Here is a 26,636-nt window from a genome sequence, read left to right on the forward strand (position 1 = left end):
CTGCTCTGACAACTTGCGTCAGATTCATATCAAGACTGATTTTTTCATGGTCACTAGATGGCTGTCAGTGAAAATAGGGCTACATTTTCATTATTTGAAGATTCATTATGATGATGACTAGAGCCCGGTGCATGAATTTGTGCACAGGTGGGGTCCAGCTGGCCCGTCCTGATAGGGGCCGATTAGGCGGGGCTGGCCAGGGGAGGGGTCGTGGACGGTTGGCCGGCTGGCCCCGCCCCCTGATCAAACTCCCAGTCGAATTCCTGGTCAAGGGGACAATTTGCATATTAGCCTTTTATTATATAGGAGGAGGAGGAGGAGGAGGAGAAGGAGGAGGATGCTTCATTTTCTCCCCTCCCTTGCTGGATATGCGAGAAAATGCTTACCCAAAACAAAGAATAAGTCTTCCCTGATGACTGAGGCAACCTGCGCCACATGACTACCACTGAACCATCAAGTCACCATTCTCTGACTAGCTTAGACAAAGGATGGGTTAACATAGCTGTCAAGAGATGAGGGGGAAATAACTAGGGGGAAAGAACAAACACACCTGCATTTTGTATTAAGAAAAGCAAGGGAAATGGATACTGATAAGCAATCAACAATGCTCAGTATACTAGAACTTCTCAAACTTTAATATGCACACAAATTCTCCTGGGGATCTCATTAAAATGTAGATTCAGATTTAGTAGGTATGAGGTAGGGCCCAAGATTCTGCATTTACAACAATCTGTACAATGCTGAGGCTGCTGGTCCCTCCCTACAGGCAGGAGCTACTCAACAACAGTTTGTGTACCCTTAACTAAATTATTCCCCTCCCCTGATTACTAGAGTATCTGACAGCCTCCTCAAGTTGTCATATACATAACTGGTCAAGCTGGCTGCCAACTGGGCTCTGGGTTTTACAGTCCAGCACACTGCTCTGGGCTGCAATGGCAGTGGACATTGAGTACTGTGGGTGACAAATTACCCTGAGGCATCCAGAAACTAAGAAGCCTTTTATATGGAACACTTGACAAAATGATCAGGTGATGAATAAAAAATGTACTCTAGCCCCAATGGCAAGCATTATGTATGAATAACTTGCATTTATCACCCCACCTGTATAGGATTTCCATAACCATCTGACCCTGACAAGAGCTGTCATTCCTCCTGACTTGACCTCACCCCTCCTCCCTTCCCTTCTCCTTTCCTCAGTTTCCATGGTTTCAGAATAAACAGGTCAAAATTTTTATTCTGCCCTACTGAATGGATTACCCAGAGGCAATACCACAGGAAATGTGTGGGATTTGAAATTCCGGTATCCAGGTCCTAATTTCAGTTCTGCCACTTTACTAATCAGCTATGTGACTAGACAAGTATTTTCTGTCTCAGTATGTTCATCTGAATTGTGGGGATTAAATAAAATGGCACAGGAGAGCCCTAACTGGTTTGGCTCAGTGAATAGAGTGTCGGCCTGCGGACTGAAGGGTCCCGGGTTCGATTCTGGTCAAGGGCATGTACCTTGGTTGCGGGCACATCCCCAGTAGGAGGTATGCGGGAGGCAGCTGATAGATGTTTCTCTCTCATCGATGTTTCTAACTCTCTATCCCTCTCCCTTCTTCTCTGTAAAAAATCAATAAAATATATTTTTTTAAAAATGGCATAGGAGAAAAGTCCTTTGTAAATCATGAAACTCTATACAAATGTCCGTCTCTATCATTCAAAGCTCTTCATATGGAGGGTGAGCAGTCTCAGGTTTCCTCACATTCTAGAGACTTCTGTAATTCTGTATATTTATGTTGAAAATAATTTGGCCCATGATTCCTCCATTTACACATCCACTGGGGTCCAGCAGCACTTGTGATGCACGGCCTGAAGCCAGACCCCCAGAGATTCAGGAAAGGCTGCATTGGGTCTGCACCTGCCTGCAATTTGGAATTTCCTGTTCCTTTGCAGTGTATCACACTGATCAATGAAGTTTACAAAATGAGTGGTTCTTCTTTCTGTGCAGAGAAAATACCACAAAATTGGTGCAAACTGTTATTGTTTTTATGAAAGAGGGGACTGGCTAGTCCTCTAAAGTCTCTTCCAACTCTGCCATTTTGGGCTTCTGTGATCCTGAGGCTCGCCTCAGAGAAAGCTTAACACAGATTCCATTGTTAGCAAAGCCTCTTTTATCATGATCCCCATTTAATCCTGCCAAATAGCAGCTGCTGTCCTCAACTGGCTCTCTAAATTTATAAAATAGTTAATATGGCCATTTGCTTCAGTCATGAAGCAATGGTTTTTAAGAGAACCAAAACTTAAAAACACTCTTTTAAAGAACAGTGAACCCAGAGGAATATACTTCTCTCCCTCAGAAGGAATTTACTTGCACTGAGACAGGCTGAATCTGAGCAGTAACAGGAAAACTTGGACCTTACAATTTGTGTCTGGGACAGCATGGAGCTTCACAGTAAGAATAGTAGCCTATTCTCTCGTGGAAGGATGAGGCTCAGTCTTTTCATGGTTTTCCCTTTAACAGCTGATCAGCACAAGCAGTGATTTCTGGTGCTTTGGTACCTTCTTCAGGATCCATCTGGTTAAACTTGGCTTATTTTGTACTTAGATATGGCCATGACATAGAGGTCTCAGATGAATGAGACCTCTATCTCTATGTCTCAAAAGTAGACATTAACTTTTATGGGCATGTACATTGAAGTGTTTTTGAGGAAACTTTTTTGGTGTTTATAGTTAAGTTGCAGAATTACAAGATAGTGAATTACATCAAAACTATGTCAATCCAGTACCTCCTAGGGTCAGTAGCTTAGATACAGTTTTTAGTGTGAAGATGTGTTTCTTAAAATACTATATATACCCTGGCCAGTGTGGCTCAGTGGTTATTGGTGTTGGCCCAAGCACTTAAGGGACAAGGTTTGATTCCCGGTCAAGGGCATGTACCTGGGCTGCAGGTTCGATCCCTGGCCCCAGTGAGGGTGCATTTAGGAAGCAACCAATTGATGTGTCTCTCTCACATTCCACTCTTCTCTAAAAAAAAAAAACAATGGAAAAAATATCCTCAAGCGAGGATTAACAAAAATAATAATAGAAATACAATTTATTATGTGAACTAAAATACCCCTTCCATGTTTTTCAAACTAATAAAGTGTTCTCTACCTCATACTGATCACTACATTTTCTGAAGTCCTACTTCATCTCTATTCATTATCAGATTGCAGAACGTCTTTGTTTGTCTATGTCTCTCTCTTTTTACCACCAGTAAAAAACTACATACTGGAAATTGTTTAAAAGGAATCCATCTTAGGTGTCTTTGCATACTTGATTGGGCACTGGGTGCTATGATTAATGGGACTTCAATTACCTTTGTTTTTAAAAGGAATGAACCACAAATTAGATAAAGCCCTTATACTAGCATATATTGTTTGGCACTGATACCCTCTCTTCTAGTACTAACACATGTATCCTCCTTTGGTGAGACTGAATAAGGAAGCCCTAACTTCCACCAGCCAAGGTTGGGCACATGGCCAAATTAGGCCAGGCAGACTATCCACTCCAGATATGGGAATCTCGAGCCAAATGACACCACAGATGATAAACTGGAAAAGACTCATCCCAAGAAAATCTGATGAGACCGTGACTAATATCCCTTTAGAGCGACTAGAGAACTTTGAATTACTCACTTCCTTATACAGCATAATATGTAACTCAGCTTTTAAAACTACAATAGAGGCCTTTTAGCCAAAATTGCCATCTTTCAATATTTCATTTAAATGACTAATACATGGGGAAAGATTTGATCCAGCATATATACTCTAGGTCCTTTTGAAAACAATGATTTCTTTATTATTTTATGTTTTACAAAGGTGGCACTTTAGACATGAAAGAAATGGTACTTACAAAAAGGAATGCCCCACATTTTCCTCTTTTTAAATAAATTCTTTTCAATTACAGTTGACATTCAATATTAGTTTCAGGTGTATAGCATAACAATTAGACATTTATATAACTTATGAAATGGTCTCCCAATAGGTCTTGCTCACACCTGACACCATACATAGTTGCTAAAATATTAGAGACTCTATTCCCTATGCTGTACATCCCCATGACTATTTTGCAATTGCCAATTTGTACTTCTTAATTCCTTCACCTTTTTCACCCAGTCTTGCAACCCCCAATTTGTTTTTTATATCTATGAATCTGTTTCTGTGTTGTTTGTTCATTAATTATTTTTCAGATTCCACATATAAGTGAAATCATATGGTATTGTCTTTATCTGACTGACTTATTTGATTTAGCATATTTCCCACTAGGTCCATCTATGTTGTCACAAATAGTAAGATCATTCTTTTATGGAACATTCCATTGTATTTATGTACCACACTGTCTTTGTCCACTCCTCTTTTGATTGGAGCATTTAATCTATTTTTACATTTACGGTGATTGATAGGTATGTAGTTACTGACATTTTATTGTTTTCTAATCTTTTTTGTAGTTCTCTGTTCCTTTCTTATTCTGTTGCTATCTTTCCTTATATGTTGATGACTTTTTAGTGCTGTGGTTGGATTCCTTTCTCTATATTGTTGTCTCATAACTTTTTGGCTTGTAGCTACCATGTGCTTCATATATAACAAGCTATTTTTAAAAATATATATATATTTTATTGATTTTTTACAGACAGGAAGGGAGAGGGATAAAGAGTTAGAAACATTGATGAGAGAGAAACATCAATCAGCTGCCTCCTGCACACCCCCTACTGGGGATGTGCCCGCAACCACGGTACATGCCCTTGACCGGAATCGAACCTGGGACCCTTCAGTCCACAGGCCAACACTCTATCCACTGAGCCAAACCGGTTAGGGCAATAACAAGCTATTTTTATAGCAGTCTATTTTAAGTTGAAGTTTGCTCAAGTTCAAACACATTCTAAAATCACTACCATTTTTACTCACCCTCTCCTCATTTATGTTTTTGACATTACCTTTTACTTCTTTTTTGTGTTGTGTTTGTGTGTATCCTTTAATTTACTGTTGTAATTACATGATCATCCCAGTTTGCCTTTTAACCTTTGCACTTGCTAAAGTGTTGGTTTATCCACTGTTTTTATCTTGTGACCCTTTGTCTGTGAGAATTTTTTTCTTTGCAATATTTTTATTCATATTTTTTATTTCTCTTCTTTCTTCTTAAAGAAGACTCTAACATTTCCTGTAATGCTGGTTTGATGGTGATGAAATCCTTCAACTTTTCTTGTCTGGGAAGCCCTTTATTCCTCCTTCAATTCTAAATGAAAACCTTGCTGGGTAGATTAATCTTGGTTGTAGGTCCTTTCTTTTCACCACTTAAAATATTTCATGCCAATCTCTTTTGTTCTGCAAAGATTCTTTTGAAAAATTGGCTGACAGTCTTATGGGAGTTCTGTTGTATGTAACGAACCGCTTTTCTCTTGTTGCTTTTAAGACTCTGTCTTCAATCTTTGGCATTTTAATTATGATGTGTCTTGGTGTGGGCATCTTTGCATTCATTTTGTTTGGGAATCTACACTTCCTGGATTTGAATGTCTATTTCCTTTACCAAGTTAGGGAAGTTTTCGGTCATTATTTCCTCAAATAGGTTTTTGATTCCTTGCTCTTTCCTCCTCTTCTGGTACCCCTAGGATGACAATGTTCCTATGCTTGATGTTGTCCCTTAGGTCCCTTAAACTATCCTCATTTTTAAAAAATTCTTTTTTTTCCTTTTGCTGTTCCAATGGGTGTTTTCCACTACCTTGATTCCAAATTGCGGATTCAATCCTCTGCTTCATCTAATCTGTTGCTGAGTCCATTTAATGTATTCTTAATTTCAGTTATTGTATTCTCCATTTCTGACTGGTTATTTCTTATGTTTTCTATCTCCTTTTTAATGTTTCCTATCTCTTTTTCAAAGTCCTCAGATAATCTATTCTTCCCCTAAGTTCATTAAACATCCTTACAACCAGTGTTTTGAACTTTACATCTGGTAGATTACTTGCCTCCATTTTGTTTAGTGTTTTTTTTTTTTCTGGAGTTTTGTCTTATTCTTTCATTTGGGACATGTTTCTTTACCTCTTCATTTTAGCTGCCTCCCTGTGTTTATTTCTATGCATTACGTAGATGGCTATATCTCCTAGTCTGGAAGAGTGGCCTTGTGTAGTAGGTGTCCTGTGGGGCCCAGGTTCAATTCCACTCAAGGGCACATGCCCAGGTTGTGGGCTCCATCCCCAGTAGGGGGCAAGCAGGAGGCAGCTGATCAATGATTCTCTCTCATCACTGATATTTCAATCTCTCTATCCCTTTCCCTTCCTCTCTGAAATCTATAAAAATATATTTGAAAAATAAATAAATAAAATGGCCAGGAGTGGTGATTTAAAAAGAAACAAAAACAAAAAACTCTAAGGGACCCCATGAGGCTTACAACCAGGGCAGCAATGGGCAGTGGCAATTCATCCCAGGCCAACCCCCTGAACCTGTCCCCAAGGCCCCCTTTTCTCTGACTTCTTAGTGAACCAAAGCAGACCAGCCTAGGCTCATTCCCTCAGCTTTAATAAACGTCCTCTGAAGTTCACCTGAACTTGTGAAATTTTTCCTGCACAAAGAATCCACACACTACCGGCTGACCTGAAGCAGACCCACTAAGAGCCAGGTCCCCTTTCTGATAACATTCTCTGGCAACCCAGATGTGAACCCCAAATGGTAACCCTGAAGCATGCCTGTGCCCTTCCCTTCCCCCTCTTTGTCCCCGTCCCCCCAACCCCTCCCCTCAGGCGCATTACCCTTGATATTCTCTCTCCAAGCTCCATAACAATTGGTGCCGTTTCGCTGTTGGCCAACATTATGGTACTGTGACTCAGACTGCTTCGTTACTGGTAAGCCAGTCATTCTAGCTGCCTTGGCTCGAAGGACCTGACTGATTGTGTGTTCTTTCCTCCTTGCATCTTTTCCTTTGGCTAACGAGTTTTCTCTCTCAGGGGATTGCTGTACTCTGCAGTATGAGAGGAGCACTTAAGAGCCATTAGGGGACTGCTTTTAAAGATTCCAGTGACCAGGATAAGTCAGTCATGGACCAGGGAAGTTTGTACAGGCACCCCGCCAACTGCAAGACAATATCCATGCATCCAGGAGTGGTTAAAATCACAGATGGCCCTTCCCCATGGTTCTCCCCTGTCAGGTTACCAGTTCCCACGGAGAGAGAGGTCCTTGCCTTCTGGCTGAAAGGAAATTCTAATAGGGGCAGAAATAGAATGTTGGGGAACCAGCTAGAATTTTAAGAAATATTAATCATGCTCTGTTAACCGTGATGGTTTTATTCTGATTAAAGAAGGCACATTCTAACCTGCTGGCTATTGCCTGTGGGACCTGGGAGCTCACCTGGAAATGCAGCCTATCCTCCCCATTTGGAGCTGCCTATTATCATGGAAAGATTAACAACCTGTGGCAGAAACCAGAGTCAGAAACCAAAACTGCCAGCCCTTTGAAGACCCCAGCCTTTGCATATCACTAACCCTTTGAAGATCCCCAGCCCTCTCCTTATCTGTGAACTGCCCATTTGGCATACCCTTTGGCTATTTCCCCATGTAATCTTTGTCCTTTTTACCCAATATAAGCAGCTGGCTTATGGTGGTGATATGCAGAGCATATTTTTGTGGATGCCCTGCTGTTCTCCCATATTGCCAGCAGTATTGGAATAAACGCTCATACACATTTCAACCCTGTCTCTGCTCAATTGGCTCAAGTAGTGACAGGCAGCATGGACACATTGTTTGTCCCATTACAATTCTTTTCTTCCCTTTTTTTCCTTCCCTCATGTCTGAAGTTGAATTCAGGCTGGCTTTCTTTGATCTGTTTTTAAAAAAATCCTCAAAATGGTAGAGCTAAAGGTTAAGATTATAAAAACAAAAACAAAAGAACAAAACAGGCTAACTCAGGACAGAGAGGGAAATGGATGGCTGATTCTTGACTTGGGCTTTTCAATTGAAGTTGCTCTCTGGGGGTCTGAACAAAATCTTATACCGCATGAATATGAGCCTAGGTTCCTTAGGCTCTGAGGATGAGGGGGTGCTTACTCCCCTTGGCTCGCATCTCAAACATTCTTAGGCAACTGAGAGAATCTTTGGAAGGGGAGGGAAAGCCAAGAGATGTGGAAAGGTTTGATTATGACCTGGAGCTCGGCACACAGGCAGCACGGTTTAACCCAGTACACAGCATAGTTGGAGGCTTATTTAGACTCTGCAAACCTAAAAACAAAACTAAAATCAACATGGGAAATTATGCCTCCAAGACCAGAAACTCCAAACCCCCATTAACACTCCTGACTTACAGGAGTGTTAACTAGAAGTGATATCAACTTAAGATGGCAAAAATGTAGCTCTGTTGATGCCTAAATTAATTCTTTTGCATACAAAATTTAAAAAGAGGCTTTAGAGTGAAAACTGAGTGAGTGGGAAGCTTATCTTGACTGCAAATTAGAAGTTCCTGGGAGGAGCAAAAGTCAATTACATAAACCAGAAAGGCTGGTTTAAGGCAAGAGGAGAACAGCGATTGTATACATTCTTTCCTCCTGGACACAGATAGGTTTGCAAAGGAATTTTATTTAAAGAATATAGTACTGTTAAAGAATATAGTACTGGCTATTCTGACTTATTCCAATTAATACAACTACTGGTTTCTGGGACCAAGGCAAGAGAATTGCTAAATGGGGTCTGCTAGGAAACTATAGAGGGGTCCGTTTCTATTGTACAAGGCCAGGTCACTTTAAAAAGAATTAATGAAAACCAAAATGGGACGTAAAAAGGAAAAACAACAACAACAAAAAGCAGAAACAGCTCTAACCGGTTTGGCTCAGTGGATAGAGCGTTGGCCTGCGGACTGAATGGCCCCGGGTTCGATTCCGGCCAAGGGCATGTACCTTGGTTGCGGGCACATCCCCAGTAGGGGGTGTGCAGGAGGCAGCTGATCGATGTTTCTAACTATCTCTCTCCCTTCCTCTCTGTAAAAAAATCAATAAAATATTTTTTTAAAACACAAACAAACAAAAAACACAGAAACAAGCTTAGGGTTCCTCTGTTAGGTCTGATCGAATAATTGAATGGACACCCCTCTCCCCTGGGAACTGACCTTTAGACCACTTCACAAGAGACATTCCCTTTTGCTTAGCATTTGCTAAGACCACAATTCACTTGCTAAGACCATTATCTTTCCCCTCAGAACCTGCCCAGAGAATTCTCCGCCCAGTAAAAGCCGGCCTAGAGTCCTTTAAGATCTCTTGACTCCCTGTCCCTGGGTGTTTATGCCATTTTGGGGCTCAACCCATTTGGTTTCCAGATGACCTAATAAATTCCTAATTCTTTTTCCCTTTTGGCCTTGTGCATTCCTCCTTTGGCAACCCTAACATCCTCCAAGAGTGTTTCTCCTTCTCAATGATAGTTTGGGAGAAGTTGAAATTATCATAAAAGAAAGCATTTAAGGCCACTGGGTCTACTTTATCTGTTTTTATCCACACCCAACAAATTGCCTTCTCCTTCAGAGTAAAGCTTCTGTGCAAATGGCAGAGATAGCTAATCAACACCTGTTTTCAAATCAGAACCTGTTTCCCTTCCAACTAGGAATGTTATAGGAATATATCTTCTATATATATAAAAGTCTAAGCAATCAGCCAACTGGCCAATCAGCCATTAGGTGTGATGCATACGGACCACCAGGGGGCAGACGCTCAATGCAGGAGCTGCCGAGTGACAGCAACTTTGTAGAGTGCCCTCTCACACTCCGGAACCTCTTGGGGGATGTAGTACTGCCGGTTTCGGCCTGATCCCCACAGGCCAGGCGGAGGGACCCCTTCTGCCAGAGGGACCCCGCTCACTCCACAGATGCCCTTCGAGCCCTGGCACCACCCCAGGTGTGGCTGGAGAGGGACTGCAGGAGGTTGGCTCCAGGGCGTGTCCAGCTGGTCTTGCTCAGTCCCGCCCCCTGGCCACCTTCTAATTCATTTACTTTCAATGTGCAAGAATGATTCATGCACCGGGCCTCAAGTATATATATTTGCTAATCAAATCTGCCCCAATTCACTTGATATGGTGAGGTTGTGTATATTTTTTTAATCAGTGACATCCACATATGCTTTTTCCAGAAGGGTAATATATATATATATATATTTAGAACTAAATGAACCAGATACTAAACCAAAAGGGAAAATAATGATTTTTAAAAGGAACCATCTGCCCTAGCTGGTTTGGCTCAGTGGATATGCTGTAGGCAGTTAGGAGCACAGCAAAGACGATGGGCCAGATACAGGTCACCAGGATAGAAAGCCCCATGTGCCTAGCAATGGACAATGAATTGTAGGATGGGACCTAGCACCCATGGTGAATTTTCCTCCCTATAGATAACATCTAGGCCAGTGATGGCGAACCTATGACAAGCGTGTCAGAGGTGACACGCGAACTCATTTTTTTGGTTGATTTTTCTTTGTTAAATGGCATTTAAATATATAAAATAAATATCAAAAATATAAAACTTTGTTTTACTATGGTTGCAAATATCAAAAAAATTCTATATGTGACACGGCACCAGAGTTCAGTTAAAATGCTGACACGCCGAGCTCAAAAGGTTCGCCATCACTGATCTAGGCCTTAGTTGTATTTCAGCTCAGGCCCATATAAGCAACACAACCAGCAAGGCTGACCTCAGGACCAGCTGTATTGAATAAATGTTCCCCTGCCCTGGTAACCGCCAATCAATCAGCAGAGACCTCAACCCTGAATGGACACACCTGAAAAACTGCTGAATATTCTATTGAGACCTTCCCCAGGGACCTCCCCTAAAATCTCCACCCTTAAAACCCTTAGAATGGAGGACCCAGGGGGCTCGCTGGTGCCTTTTCTTTTCTCCTCTACCTCGCCCCCCCTCTCCCTCAGGCACATTACCATTAGCTTCCCCACTCCAAAGGCCCTTCCTTTACCTTTATAACTTATTTTCCAAGACCATTTCTTCTAGGAATTACTTCTTCTACTTCTGTAATTTACCAAATAAATGTTCTCTTACAGTTTGGGTCTTGCTCTGAATTCTTTCCTAGCCAGAACCCAAGTACCGAGGTTGCTGAACCCCACCAGTCAGACAAATGGTGCCATTTCCACCACCTACAACAGATAGAGCAGTGGTTCTCAACCTTGGCTGCACATTAGAATCACCTGGGAATCTTTTTAAAATCCTGATTTCTGGGCCTCATCCTCCGGAAATTCTGTTTCTTTGTTACTAATGTTGTGGCCCCACCCTATAACAAAGAAACAGAACTTCCGAAGAATGAGGCCCAGAAATCAGGATTTTAAAAATATTCCCAGGTGATTCTAATGTGCAGCCAAGGTTGAGAACCACTAAGATAGAGGGTTGGCTTGCGGACTGAAGGGTTTCGGGTTCCATTCTGGTCAAGGGCATGTACCTCGGTTGTAGGCTTGATCTCTGGTCCCGGTAGGGGTGTGTACGGGAGGTAACCAATCCATGTGTCTCTCTCACATTGAAGTTTCTCTCCCCCTCCATTTCACTCTCTCTAAAAAATAAACAGAAAATATCCTCAGGTGAGGATTAACAAAAAGGAACGTCCCAAGAGAAAACTAATCTTGAGATGACTGAATGTTTGCTAACTATCATTTCTTCATTATTAACTTCCATGAGAGCCTCAGAGAGGCTTAACAGGTTACCCATTCTACTCAGAATTGCCCAAAACAGCCCAGTCCACACTGCTTCAACCTGTCCCAGTTGGCAAGTATGTATATGGAATACATACTTGCCAACTGGGAGAAATTTGACCCTGAGTCCCTCAAGAAAAAGGCTATTCTTTTATAACACAGCCTGGTTCTGATATAAAGTGGGCAATGGAGAGGTTTGACCAGTTAATGGCACCATTAATTTTAATACTATCTTACAACTAGACCAGTTTACCACTCCCAATGCAGTCCCATACACCCAAACCTTTATGACTCTCAGGTGACCCTAAGCTATGTACTTTCTGTAAGCTAGAAAAATGTACCCAAATGGAAAGAAACATTCCAAAAATGGGTGAATAGATTTGTCAGTCCAGTGCCAACATTCGGGTGGCAACCCAGTCCCTGAGTTATTGAAAATGACTGTCCTTGTTTTACAAATGAAGTCTTCACAGGACCAGAGGTGTGGCTCCAGAAACAATTCAAAACCCACCAATTCCTTTTACCTTCCCCAAACCTCCCCTATTCATCTCAGGAAGCTTTTAGATAATTGGCTTTAGGAAATCAAAGTCAAATTCCAGATCTTCATCGAGAACTCTTATCTGGGCCATCTTTTTAAAATGCAAATCTCTGGTGACTCTTATCAAATGGGGGAAAACGCAGATCCATTTAACTTATTTCAGCCATTCCTTTTTAAATTAGTGAATTTTAGAGTTATTAAATATCAAAATATTTTGAAATAATATGAAATACTGAAATGTTGATTGCTAGACCAGTCTTAAGTTCACCTGCTTTTGGCTTTTTATTGCAGAAAGTCTATAAAGTGGATTTGGAACTGTTGATGTAATGTCTTGTGCTTTATTGAAGGTGTTGTGGTTTTTTAAATATATTTTTATTGATTTCGGAGAGGAAGAGAGAGGGAGAGAGATAGAAACATCAATGCTGAGAGAGAATCATTGATTGGTTGCCTCCTGCACGCCCCACACTGGGGATCAAACCCACAACCCCGGCATGTCCATGACCTCCTGGTTCATAGGTCGACATTCAACCACTAAGCCATGCCAGCAGGGCAAAGGTGTGTTTCTTGAAAGTGAGTGTGTGTTTAAAATGTGTTCATAAAAGTCAATCTAAGGAATGCTGGCTATTTACTTTTTGGTTATCATTGGAAATTGAAGTTCCTAAGAATTAAAAGTTCAAATTAAATTAGAAAGAAATTGTAGGCCTAAAACATAGAGATACATCTTTGCAGGACAAGAATTAAAATTGAATTATGCTAATGATGTTATTTCTGAATAGGTAAAATTATAGAAACTCTTATAGAAAGTTATGAAGGTTGTAAAAATTTATAAAAGTCTTAAGTGTTTATAGAAAGAGTCCAGTCTGGCTCCAGTCCTCCTTCCCCGACCTGATTTCTATCTGGGGACATTATTTGATGACCCTGGGAGCCCGAGTTGTTTTCACTGCACTCCCTCTTGCCCTTGTCAGTATGGGGAAAACCTACCTGTCAGATGTCAGTAAATCCTTCATCAAAACGTGTCTAGTCAATGCTGAGATGCAAGGCAAGCCTGCCTTATGGACATGGAGTCACCCGCCCACACACCATCCCCAAGTGACACCTGGGTGATGGGGTCTGTTGAATCAGGACCTGATCACCCCTGACGTGTGAAGAGACCCCTTCTCTCCTGCTCATTTGATGGCACTGAGTTGAGTATGAGACATCCATTCCCAAGGCATCTACCCAAGGTCCCGGGCATTGGTAAGGCCACCTTCAGGACATGAAGTAAACCTTCTCCTTATATTTAGCATTTATTACAAAGATTGTGACAACCCCACTCTTGTCATGTGACATCTTATGTCACGGGGGTTTCTGACTTTTCAGTGAGCCAAAGCAGCCCCATCCAGACTCACTTCTTTTCTATATCATTTCTAGGGAGCTTATGCAGCCCTGCCCAGGCTCTCTCCTGTTGCTTCATTCCGACTGGAGCATAGACTTTATTTTCACAGCTCATTCACAGCCCTTGACACCCTTGAAAATCTCAACAAGTCTTCCCTGCTTGGTATTTAGGAACTTCCCTCCCTTTTTCTAGCCTTCACAAAAGTCATCAAAAGCAAATGAAAACAATCTTGAGTCTTCTCTACAAAAATTAGTAATTCGGATAATGTGTATGGTCTTTATGTGCTTAGTCTTCTTGTGTATGGTCTCTATGTGATCCATATTTATCTGTGTATTATAAAGTGGTGTGTTTTCTGTCTCCAGATGGCATTTCAAGGGTGTGATGTTTTATTGGCCTAAAAAGATATATACCTACTAGAGGCCTGATGCATGCATTCATGCACCGGTGGGGTCCCTCAGCCTGGCATGTGCCCTCGCGCAATCCGGGACCCCTAGGAGGATGTCAGACTGCCAGTTTCAGCCCGATCTCCCGCAGGCCAGGCTGAGGGACCCCACTGGGCCTCTAGTATGCATATAAGATCTTTGGTTAATCTCTTCTCACCCTCCCCGCTCCCCCCTTCCCTCTGAGATTTATCAGTCTGTTCCATGTTTCCAATCCTGTGCATTGAGCGTCTGGCCCCTGGTGGTCAGTGCGCATCATAGCTACCAGTCGAACAGTAGAAAGTTCGCTTAGGCTTTTATACATATAAATATAGATTAAACAGAATCCTGTGGTCTGAACAAAATATTTGATATTAAAACTAGTTTAAGTTTAATTAATATCTTTTACTAGTAGAGTTATTACCATAAAATGTGTTTGTTTTAGCTAGATTTACAAAAAGTTTATGATATAATCTTTTGGGTAAATTTGTCTGACAACCTTCCCAAAGCTTAAATTTTAAGAGACTTTTTTAAACCACGAAATAACTTTTGAGTTATTCCAGTGGGCCCTGGAATACCTCAAGGATTTATTCTCTCTCCTAAGTGTTTTAAAATAATTAGGCCTATTCAATATGCTTGTAAAATTACTTGAAAAGCTGTGCCAAATAAAAGTTAATAACTATATTCTATTTATATACATATATTTTATAAAAATGGATGTGCTAGAAATTTCAGTCTGCTCTAGGAAGAAACTTGCAAAAATCAAAGCCAAGCTCGAATAGGAATCTCTCAGGTAGCAGGTGCCCTGTCACAAGACAAGCCAAGAGTAATGGTTCTTTATGGGGATGTTCAGCAGTGGCACTCCAGATGTTTGTGACCCACACACTGGGGTGTATATGAATTGTTTCCAGTGCTCAGTACACACTTCTAATGAGTCATGTGCAGTGTTTTAAATCTTGCATATTATTCCTTATATATTAAAATTGTGTATTAAATCTAAAAATGTGAGCTTTGTATTGTTTTATGTAATTTCATAATAATTGTTATTTACCAAAATTTATCTTGGAATGTTATAGCTTAAAGAAAAGCAAAATTTTTTATCAATTGCATTGTAATCAAGTCTATAATCATGTCATTTCAGCTTTGTCATTTATACAGTCATTGTTTTACTCTGATGCATTTGCAAATATGTTAAGACTTTGGAAAGATTCACGAAAAGGACTCTAAATTACAGATTTCTAAGCGGATCATCTCTTTTTGTTGTTGTTAATCCTCACCTGAGGACATTTATTCCATTGATTTTTTAAGAGAGTGGCAGGGGGGAGGAGGAGGGGTGGGGGGGGAGTGGAGGTGGGGAGGGAAAGAAACATCACTGTGAGAGAGACACATCAATGCTTCCCACACACGCCCCAACTGGGGCCTCAAATGGAAGCTACAACCGAGGTACATGCCCTTGACTGGGAACTGAACCCACGACCCTTCGGTGCCTGGTCCGGCACTCTAATCCCTGAGCACACTGGCCAGGGCTAAGCAGATCATCTCTTTGAAGTAGAAAAAAAAATGTATGGAACCCTAAGAAATAACTGGATTCATAGAAATACTGGCAAATAGCTTTTCCTGTGGGAGCCGCCGGGTAGAGAGGAGTGTGGCCTTCTCCTCTCCCCGCCATGGCGTGTGCTCGTCCACTGATATCTGTGTACTCTGAAAAGGGGGAAACATCTGGCAAAAATGTCACTTTGCCTGCTGTGTTCAAGGCTCCCATTCGACCAGATATTGTGAATTTTGTTCACACCAACTTGCGCAAAAACAATAGACAGCCCTATGCTGTCAGTGAATTGGCAGGTCATCAAACCAGTGCCGAGTCCTGGGGTACTGGCAGAGCTGTGGCTCGAATTCCCAGAGTCCGGGGTGGTGGAACTCATCGTTCTGGCCAGGGTGCTTTTGGAAATATGTGTCGTGGGGGCCGCATGTTTGCACCAACCAAAACCTGGCGCCGTTGGCACCGCAGAGTAAACACAACACAGAAACGATATGCCATCTGCTCTGCCCTTGCTGCCTCGGCTTTACCAGCACTGGTCATGTCTAAAGGTCACCGTATTGAGGAAGTTCCTGAACTTCCTTTGGTGGTTGAAGATAAAGTTGAAGGCTACAAGAAAACCAAGGAGGCTGTTTTGCTTCTTAAGAAACTTAAGGCCTGGAATGATATTAAAAAGGTCTATGCCTCTCAGCGAATGAGGGCTGGCAAGGGCAAAATGAGAAACCGTTGTCGTATCCAGCGCAGGGGACCTTGTATCATCTATAATGAGGACAACGGTATCATCAAAGCCTTCAGAAACATCCCTGGAATTACTCTGCTTAATGTAAGCAAACTGAACATTTTGAAACTTGCACCTGGAGGGCATGTGGGCCGTTTCTGCATTTGGACTGAAAGTGTTTTCCGCAAGTTAGATGAGCTGTATGGCACTTGGCCTAGAGCTGCCTCCCTCAAGAGTAACTACAATCTTCCCATGCACAAGATGCTCAATACAAACCTTAGCAGAATCTTGAAAAGCCCAGAGATCCAAAGAGCCCTCCGAGCACCACGCAAGAAGATTCACCGCAGAGTCCTGAAGAAGAATCCACTGAAAAACCTGAGAATCATGTTGAAGCTAAACCCATATGCAAAGACTATGCGCCGGAACACCATTCTTCGTCAGGCCAAGAACCACAAGCTTCGGGTGGATAAAGCAGCAGCAGCACTAGAAGCCAAATCAGATGAGAAGGGTGTTCCAGGCAAGAAACCTGTGGTAGGGAAGAAAGGAAAGAAGGCTGCTGGCCTTAAGAAGCAGAAGAAACCTTTGGTGGGGAAAAAGGCTGCAGCTACCAAGAAACCAGCAGCTGAGAAGAAGCCGGCAGAAAAGAAACCCACCACAGAAGAAAAGAAGCCTGTGGCATAAACTTAAATTTGTTTATTCCATAAAGGTCAAATCACTTTGGACAGCTAATTTTGAATAAAAATGATCAAAGGCAATGAGAAACATAAAAAAAAAAAAAGAAATACTGGCAAATAATCAGAACAAAAATTAGTTATATGGGACTGAATGAACTAACAATAATTATTATTACAACTTTGTTAAAAATATTGATTTTTTAAAAACCATTCTGTTTTCCAGATAAGGAAGCTTGTTTCTATTTTCCTTGAACAATTTGGTAAATTTTATCCTTATAAACAATACTACAGCATTTATATTTTTCTCCCTCCTAAACCCTCCAGAATTTGGCAACTCTCAATGAGTGTGTATTATTTTCATGACAATATTGCATAAATCCAATAAGAATCTGTTCTCTTTATAATGGGACACATAAAACCAGGTTCCAATTGTGGTTTTACTAACCAAACCTTTGACTGCAATATCATAATCAAGAGAGACGTGCCTGGATTCTTGGTGTCACCAAAAAGACTTACAGAAGTCAATAAAAGTCCCTTGAAGAAATGGCCTGGTACCTTGCTTGTTCACGTGGTTCATGACAGTCTTTCCAGGTAAGGGATGAAGATTGCTTTCCTGGCAAATGGCAAAGAGAGAACCTCAAGACATTTGGGGGACCTCAAGAACTTGAGAAATCCATCCAAACCCTTGCAGGTAAAGCCAGATGGCAACTGTGCGGCTTGGCTACTGTGCCCTGAAGGGCTGACTAAAAGCACAATCTGAAGATTCCTTGTATGTGAAATTCCAGCAAAGCAAATTTCAAAGAGCCTATATGATCAACTGCTGCTTTTCTTGTTGTGTTTCAGATTTTAAATATAGTCTCTTTATTTTTTTTTTTAAATATATTTTATTGATTTTTCACAGAGAGGAAGGGAGAGAGATAGAGAGTTAGAAACATCGATGAGAGAGAAACATCGATCAGCCGCCTCCTGCTCATCTCCCACGGGGGATGTGCCCGCAACCCAGGTACATGCCCTTGACCGGAATCGAACCTGGGACCCTTCAGTCCGCAGACCTACGCTCTATCCACTGAGCCAAACCGGCTTCGGCTAAATATAGTCTCTTTAATAAAAATAACAATTTTAAGGAGAAAAATTTTGTTTCAATGAAAATTAGTGCCCAAAATTTAAAGCTTTGTTTTTATCTGTGAATTAAACTGGTTTATGAATTCTTCTAGTTGTCTTCAACCCTCCAAGCTAATGTTTTATTTTTCTTCCATTTTTTGACTTGGAATTACTGAGAACTACTGATGCAATGTCAACCATACAAAATTTACCTGAGCATCTGATGACATTACCAGAAATATTTAAACTACAAATAAAGAGGATCTGTCAAATTATCACTGCTTGTTTTATTCCAGCAAAAAAGATTTCAGGGATGGAAGTGTCTGAGAGGGAAATGAGACAGGCCAGTAAGCCAGGATAGGCAAAATGGGGAAAGTGAGACAGATAGTTAAACAGCAGTTTGTAGCCATCTAGTAAATTCCATCTTCCCTATACCAGGGACACTTAAGAATATGTAAATGGTTTGCACTTCTCCTCCCCAACCAGAGGGTAAACAACTTCAATCACCCTACTAGGGGACACAGGTGACAGAAATCCAATTAGTGTCATTTGCCAACCACACTCAAGAACAGAGCAAGTTAAGAATAAATCTTATTTTAATACATCAGTATAAGGCTGTTGAATATTCTACTGAAATCCTCCCCTAAAATTACCCCTAAGCATCCAGTCTTTAAGACCCCTCAAAATAAAGGTCCCAGCCCACACTTTCTCTCAGGAGCATGCCCGTGCCTTCACTCTCCTTTGTCCCCCACAGGCATGCATCTCCTAAACTAAAGAACCCCATGAGCCTTGCAACCAGGGCAGCAATGGCAGTGGCAGTTCATCCCAGGCAACCCCTGAACCTATCCCCACAGCCCCCTTTTCTCTGACTTCTTAGCGAGTCAGAGCAGACCAGCCTAGGCTCATTTCCCCAGCCCCTTGTTTCACATCCCCAGCTCTAATAAACATCCCCTAAAATTCACCTGGATTCATGTGGTGAAATTTTTCCTGCATGAAGTCAAGAACCACACACCATTGGCTGGCCCGAGGCAGACCCACTCAGGGCCAGGTCCCCTTTCTGGTAACAGAGAGTTCTTCAGAAAAGAGGATGAGGGGAAGATACAGAAAGGAGATTGGTAGCCTAATTTCATCTTACTGGAGAAAAAACTTTTTTTCTCTTCCCATTCACAACATAGAGAAATAATAAATAATCATAGCCCTCAACACTGCCTAAGGTACATCTATGAAGCTGTGCTGGATTAGAACACAGACATCTGCTAAGAAGAAAGTATTAACTAGCTCGTGGAAGACCGTTTTTTTGTGGTGGCCTCTAAGCAAATCACCAATACACTTTGAACTAACCCAACAAAGGATAATTCTGTCAATTGTACCAAGAGTTCCACCTGGAATTTTCATTAATAGTATTAAAGCTATATATTAATATGAAAAACGAAAGAAGTTCACAAGAAAAATTGCTAATGTTTGATCTAAAAGATTTAACCCATTCCCTCTAGAACAGTGGTTCTCAACCTTCCTAATGCCGCAACCCTTTAATACAGTTCCTCATGTTGTGGTGACCCCCAATTTCATTGTTACAAATTGAACATAATTAAAGTATAGTGATTAATCACAAAAACAATATGTAATTATATATGTTTTCCGATGGTCTTAGGCGACCCCTGTGAAAGAGTCGTTCGACCACCAAAGGGATCGCGACCCACAGGTTGAGAACCGCTGCTCTAGAAGCTTCCTTCCATGTCAAACGACTGTTCCTGCACTAAAAAACTAAGAAAAGAAATACTTGCACAGTATTACTGTTGGAATAACCCTTCATGTACAATTTAATGCCAACTGAAAGGTACCTTACTAGCATTTACTCACATATTTATGGCAATATTTAAAGAAATATACTAAACAAAAAAAAAGTTACCAAATTAAGACATACTGCATCATTATTTATTCACTTGACAAGTATTTACTGAGTGTCTATTGTGTGCTATATATTGTTATATGAACATGGGAAACAGGTTTCCTAGAAAGTATAAGTAGCTTTTTCTAGGACAATGCTATATATACTTACAACTTCACCTCTTTATCAAAGTTTATCTAAAAACTCCAATCTCTTATTTTGACTTTTATCCCATTTCTTTAGCTAATCTCCAGCAATGCTTCCTCCTGGAAAGCATGATTAACCCTGACACAGCAAAAGAAAACTTCATTTCTAAATAGTTCCCAAGCCCTGTATCCTTGGAGTTCCCATTTCCCTCTTAATCAACCCATGTTTGCTGCAGCCTTCACATTCCAGAACCTATCACCACCACTTCCTCCATAGAAATCATTCAGCGGTCGCCAACCGGTGGTCCATGGTGGTCCGTGAGGTCTGAAAGGTTGGTGACCGCTATCTAAATGACCAAACATATTAGCAGAAAGAGATGTAGCTACTTTATTTTAAAAATCAAAAAGTCTCAAGTCTAGACAATTCTTTAAGTCTGGTCTCATGGTCCCAAACTGATCCAAGTGGGAAAAAACAGATCTCTGATATTTTCAGGAATCACTGGAATTTTTGTGTGATTTTTTTGGTCAAATTCAGTAGAGAGTTATGTATTAAAATTAAACATTACTTTCTACACTTCACCAATGCCCTTCCTCAAAGGGAAAAGTACTGGGAAATCCACCTCTAAAACAGAGTAGCAAAAATAAAGTAGCTGTCATACAACTATATAATATTCATGTACTCATGATTAAAACATTCCATTACAAAGCATAAAGATATTGCCTTAAAAAGACATCTGCAGATGTTTCATGCTTTGTATAGATCTGGCAAATGCCCAAAAGACCAAAAATGCTCTCATTTCCTGATGTGGGTTAGCCAGCTTTGAAAAACAAACAGATAAACAAAAAACACATTAAGTCCAGAAACACTATTAAATTATTTCAGCCCTCGCTGGTTTGGCTCAGTGGATAGAGCGTCGGCCTTTGGACTGGGAGGGTCCCGGGTTTGATTCTAGTCAAGGGGACATGCCCGGGTTTCGGGCTCGGTCCCCAGTGTAGGGCGTGCAGAAGGCAGCCGATCAATGATTCTCTCTCATCATTGATGTTTCTATCTCTCTCTCCCTCTCCCTCCCGCGCTAAAATCAATAAAAATCTATTTAAAAATACATAAGTAAATAAATAAATAAATACATTATTTCAAACATTAACCTTGCATACACTTTAAAGTAACATCATTGTAATTCTAGTCCATCTTATAAAACAGATAACCTGTTTCCTACACATATATCTTAAAGATTTTAAACACATTTTTTCATCATTATTCTCAATCATGTAAATATATTCAATCACCTAAAATGAGCTAAGTGCTAATGGAACTTTCCAGATGTAATGGGCTATTCACAAAGCTCTTACTTTCTTCGACTAGTTTTAAAAAAGAGTAAACTAGTCTCTAGCCATGTTTATAAAGGCCTCATAGCTATTATAAAAACATATAGTTACACAGACCCCTAAGACAAAAGGATGCTCATTTGATAGATGAATTATTCCATCTCAAGATTCTAATAAAGACTACTCTTTATTTCCCAAAACATGCTTCACCATGACAAGATCTACACTGTATTCCAAAAAAAGGATTATTCTGATAGCAATCCATTAAATCTCAAAGGAATCAGTGTATTCTCTTGTTGGCAATGACATCAACCTGTGATGTTTTGGACATTTTCCCACACACTCTCTGAATATTAGAATGTCTAATTGGACATTCTAAAATGTTCAATTACATAACTCTAACTCTAGCACTAGTCCTAAACCTAACCCTAATCCTAATCCTAAACCTAATCCTAGCCCTAGTCCTAAACCTAACTCTAAACCAGTGATGGCGAACCTTTTGAGCTCGGCGTGTCAGCATTTTGAAAAACCCTAACTTAACTCTGGTGCCATGTCACATATAGAAATTTTTTGATATTTGCAACCATAGTAAAACAAAGACTTATAATTTTGATATTTATTTTATATATTTAAATGCCATTTAACAAAGAAAAATCAAACAAAAAAATGAGTTCGCGTGTCACCTCTGACACGCGTGTCATAGGTTCGCCATCACTGCCCTAAACCAACCCTAAAAAGGGAAAAAAAAAAAAAGAAAGAAAAATGTCCAATTAGAATAACAGAGGCATTCAACTCAAGCCTGAGGAATCAGGCTAAATCTAACCTATATTCATATGCTTTAAGATTCTAAAATATCTGAAATATAAATCTAAGGTGGATAGATGGCATAATTCAAAGTGCCAAAGGTCCATTTTTTAATTATGGGCTCGACACTCGTCATTTTTATCTGACTGCTTCTGCAGTGTCTCTTTGAGCCCAGGACTGAGAGAACTACTACTGGAGAGGATGTCCAACCACCTGGAGCCAGCAGGTCAAGCTAACCTTAGCTGAATATTCTTTCACCATCACGTTCTATTATCTCAACCTCATCAAATTCCACCCTTTCCCCGACACCGGGCCTTCAATGATGAAGTATAAAACACTGGCCATTCCCACAAAAGTCCCGCCTGGGTGTCCACCATCCTGGAATATGACTTGGCCTACTTCCCAGCAACATAAAAAGTATGTCACTGTCAGTAAGTGTGGAAGCACACAGGTCTTGGGATGAAGTCAGGCTAACTGCTACTTTGTAATCTAGGGTTACAAATAATGTCCAGTGTTTTAGTTATACTAGTGGGAGAAGTAGGAAAGTGTACATCTGATCTGATCCATATTCTCCTCCAGGGTCTTACATTTTAAATGTTGGGAGGGAGGGAGATAAAAAAAATAATATTTTGTGATATGAAAATTATATGCAATTCAAATTTCAGAGTCTACAATTAAAATCTTATTAGAATGCAGTCATGCTCATTTAATTATATATTGTCTTTGGCTGCATTCATGCTACAACAGCACAGTTGAGTAGTTGTGACAGAGACCCTATAGCCTAAGCTGAAAACATTTACTATCTGGCCCGTTAGGTAAAATGTTTGTCAACCTCTGATCTAGAGCACTGATTATCAACAGCTGTTGAAATCACAAAAATAGACAAAACCAGACATATGTGCCTCCTAATGGAAGAACCCAATGCCATCTATCATGTAGTCATGAGAATCTTTTTTTAAAAAATATATTTATTGATTGATTTCAGAGAGGAAGAGAGGGGGAGAGAGAGAGAGATAGAAACATCAATGATGAGAGAGAATCACTGATTGGCTGCCTCCTGCACGCCCCCTACTGGGGATTGAGCCCGCAACCCAGGCATTGCCCTTGGCCGGAATCGAACCTGGGACCCTTCAGTCCGTAGGCCGACGCTCTATCTACTGAACCAAACAGGCCAGGGCCCGTAATGAGAATCTTATCAGATCTTTAGATCCAAGGAGCAAACTGCTGATCGACCTAGAAGTCAAAACTATTTTCATAACATTAAGATATTACAATATATTTGTCTTATTTATTCTCATTCTCTCACAAGTGCACAGTGGAGTTTTTCAGAAAGTACATGACATGAAATAGTACAAAGACTAAATGCCAGCTAATTTCCAGTAAGACATAAAACAGCCCTGACCAGTTTGGCTCAGTGGATAAAGCGTCGGCCTGCGAACTGAAGGGTCCCAGGTTCAATTCCGGTCAAGGGCATGTACCTTGGTTGTGAGCACATCCCCAGTAGGGGGTGTGCAGGAGGCAGCTGATCGATGTTTCTAACTCTCTATCCCTCTCCCTTCCTCTCTGTAAAAAATCAATAAAATATATTAAAAAAAAAAAGAAGTTTGAAAACTGCTTCTTTAGATTCAAATACCAATTTATTGGCTACATAGAAAGCAAAACAAAATGTTAAACTATATATACCCTTAGAATGCAATCTGCCAAATCCAGACTGTAGGAAATGCTTCAAGACAAACAACCCAGTTTCTTCAACAACAAAAAAATGGGGATGAAGTAGGGGGGAGGACGGAAGGAGTACCTATTTGCTAGAAGAAATAAAAAGACTCATCAAGCTATCAAAATGTGTCAACCTTATTTAGATCCCAATTTGGAAAAATCCTATACAATAAAAGGCTAGTATGCAAATTGACCGAATGGCAAAACGATCGGTCGCTATGACACGCACTGACCACCAAGAGGCAGACACTCACCGCAGGAGCTGGCCCCTGGTGGTCAGTGCACTCCCACAGAGTGAGTGCCACTCAACCGGCTCACGGCAGGCAAGCGCAGCAGCGATGGTGGAAGCCTTTCCTGCTTCCACTGAAGGCGGGCCATAAGGAGTGAGGAGTTCCGGATTGCTAGAGCCCCAGACTGTGAGAGGGATGTCTGACTGCCAGCTTAGGCCCAATCCCCAGGTGGACATCCCCTGAGGGGTCCTGGACTGCAAGAGGGCGCAGGCTGGGCTGAGGGATCCCCTTCCCCAGTGCACCAGGCCTATAGTTATAACATAAAATGGATATGAGATAAACGGAAAATTGAACACCAACTGGGTAGTTGATGATATCAAGGAATTATTAGTAATCTTTTTAGGTGTGATAATGATGTAGTTATGTTTTAAAAACTTTTAGAAGAGTCCTTATCTTTTAAGAATATATATTAAAATCTTTATAATATGCAACAGGGAGAGAAAAGTGAAAAAAGACTGGCTCTGAGTCAATAATTATTGAAGCTAAATAGTAACACATAGGCCTACATTATTCTATTTTTGTATATGTCTTAAGTTATCCATAACAGGAAATTTTAGAGTAGATATTTCTACATTTGAGAAGTATTCCCTTATGTAAATGTACCACAGCTTTTTCCCCCCATACAAAAATTTTTTTTTTAAATTATTGACTCTATTACAGATATCCCCCATTTTCCCTTCCCTTTGCCTCTTTCCACCCTGCCCCCCTCCCAGCTTTCACCGCATAATTGTCTGTGTCCATGGGCTATACCTATAGGTTCTTTGGTTGATCTCTTCTCATCCTCCCCACACTCTTCCCCTCTGAGATCTGTCAGTCTGTTCCATGTATCCATGCCTCTGGTCCTATTTTGTTCTTTAGATTCCACATATAAGTGAGATCATGTGATATTTGTCCTTCTCTGACTGGCTTAATGCACTTAGCATAATAATCTCCAGGTCCATCCATGCTGTCCCAAAGGGTAGAGTTCCTCTTTTTTACAGCCACGTAATATTCCATTGTGTAAATGTACCACAGCTTTTTTATCCACTCATCTACTGATGGGTATTTGGGCTGTTTCCCAAGCTTGGCTATCCTATATAATAAAGAGGTAATATGCAAATTGACCCTCACCCCATCCCGCCGTCACAAGATGGCTGCGCCCACAGCGGAGGCGGGGTTCCGGTAAAGAGCCTTAACAAGCTATCAGCAGGGACCTGAGTGGCACTGGGCTGGGGCGGGGGACCTGAGGCTGCCTCCCCCCCACCCCGGTGCCAAGTCAGGGGACCTCAGGCCACACCCCTACGCCCTGGCACCGGGCGGGGGGACCTGAGGCCGCGCCCCCCCCTCCCGGCGGGACTTGACAGGGGACCTGAGGCTGCGCCACTCCCCCTGGTGCTGGGGGGACCTGAGGTTGCGCCCCTTGCCCGGCAGGGCTTGACGGGGGACCTCAGGCCACACCCCCCCCGCCCCGGGCCAGGGGACCTGAGGGTGCGCTGGGAGCCCTGAGGCTGTGCTCCCCACACAGTGGGGCTTGACGGGGACCTGAGGCTGTGCCCCCCACCTGGCGGGGCTTGATGGGGGACCTGAGGCTGCATGCCCCCGCCTGGTGGGGCTTGACGGGGGTGGGGCCAGCCAGGTCTGGATCTCGCCCAATGGGGGTGGGGCCGGCTGGGTCTGGGTCTCACTCGATTTCGAGGTGCACGCGGGTGGGCAGGGACTTGACTCTGGGTCCTGTAGCGTGCCCCAGACTCTGACAGGAGGAAGATTTCCATATACATTTTACTAATTTTCTTTCATCTCTGATACTTCTATTATAGAGAAAGGGCAAATAGCAATATTAAAATATTTCCTCTAATTAATTCCCTTTTAATGTGCATGAATTTTGTGCACCGGGCCACTACTTGTAAATAATGCTGCAATGAACATAAGAGGTGCATATGTTCTTTTGAATTCGTGTTTTCGGTTTCTTTGGATATATTCCTAGAGGTGGGATCACTGGGTCATAAGGCAGTTCAGTTTATTTTTAGTTAATTCCATCTATTTTCCACAGGAGCTGCATCAACCTGCATTCCCACCAATAGTGCAAAAAGGTTCCCCTTTCTTTACATCCTCACCAACAATGGAATACTCCTCAGCTGTAAAAAAGAAGGAAATCTTACCTTTTGCAACAGCATGGATGGAGCTGGAGATTATTATGCTAAGTGAAATAAGCCAGTCAGAGAAAGGTAAGTACCATTTGATTTCACTTATATGTGGAATCTAATGAACAAAGTAAACAAACAAAATAGAAATAGACTCAGTAAATCAGTAATCCACACATGAAACCTATATGTTCATGTTGACTAATGTTACCCCGATAAAATTTAAAATAAATAAATATACTGAGTTGATTAAAAAAAAAAAAAAAAGAAACAGACTCAGAGATACAGAGAACAGACTGACAGCTGTTAGAGGGGA

General features: G+C 41.4%; 1 protein-coding gene and 1 pseudogene across 3 annotated transcripts in view; one reads left to right on the forward strand and one right to left on the reverse strand.

The window, feature by feature from the left end:
• The window catches only part of LIMS1 (LIM zinc finger domain containing 1), a 133,046-nt gene that overhangs the window by 93,486 nt on the left and 12,924 nt on the right, over positions 1–26,636 (reverse strand). The gene's annotated exons all lie outside the window — the stretch shown is intronic.
• On the forward strand, positions 15,595–17,033 carry LOC102438479 (annotated as a pseudogene). The gene has a single exon (XR_001347552.2). The product of XR_001347552.2 is annotated as a 60S ribosomal protein L4 pseudogene (transcript).

This window comes from Myotis lucifugus, unplaced genomic scaffold, assembly GCF_000147115.1.
Source record: "Myotis lucifugus unplaced genomic scaffold, Myoluc2.0 scaffold_21, whole genome shotgun sequence".
In the NCBI taxonomy this organism is placed as follows: domain Eukaryota; kingdom Metazoa; phylum Chordata; class Mammalia; order Chiroptera; family Vespertilionidae; genus Myotis; species Myotis lucifugus.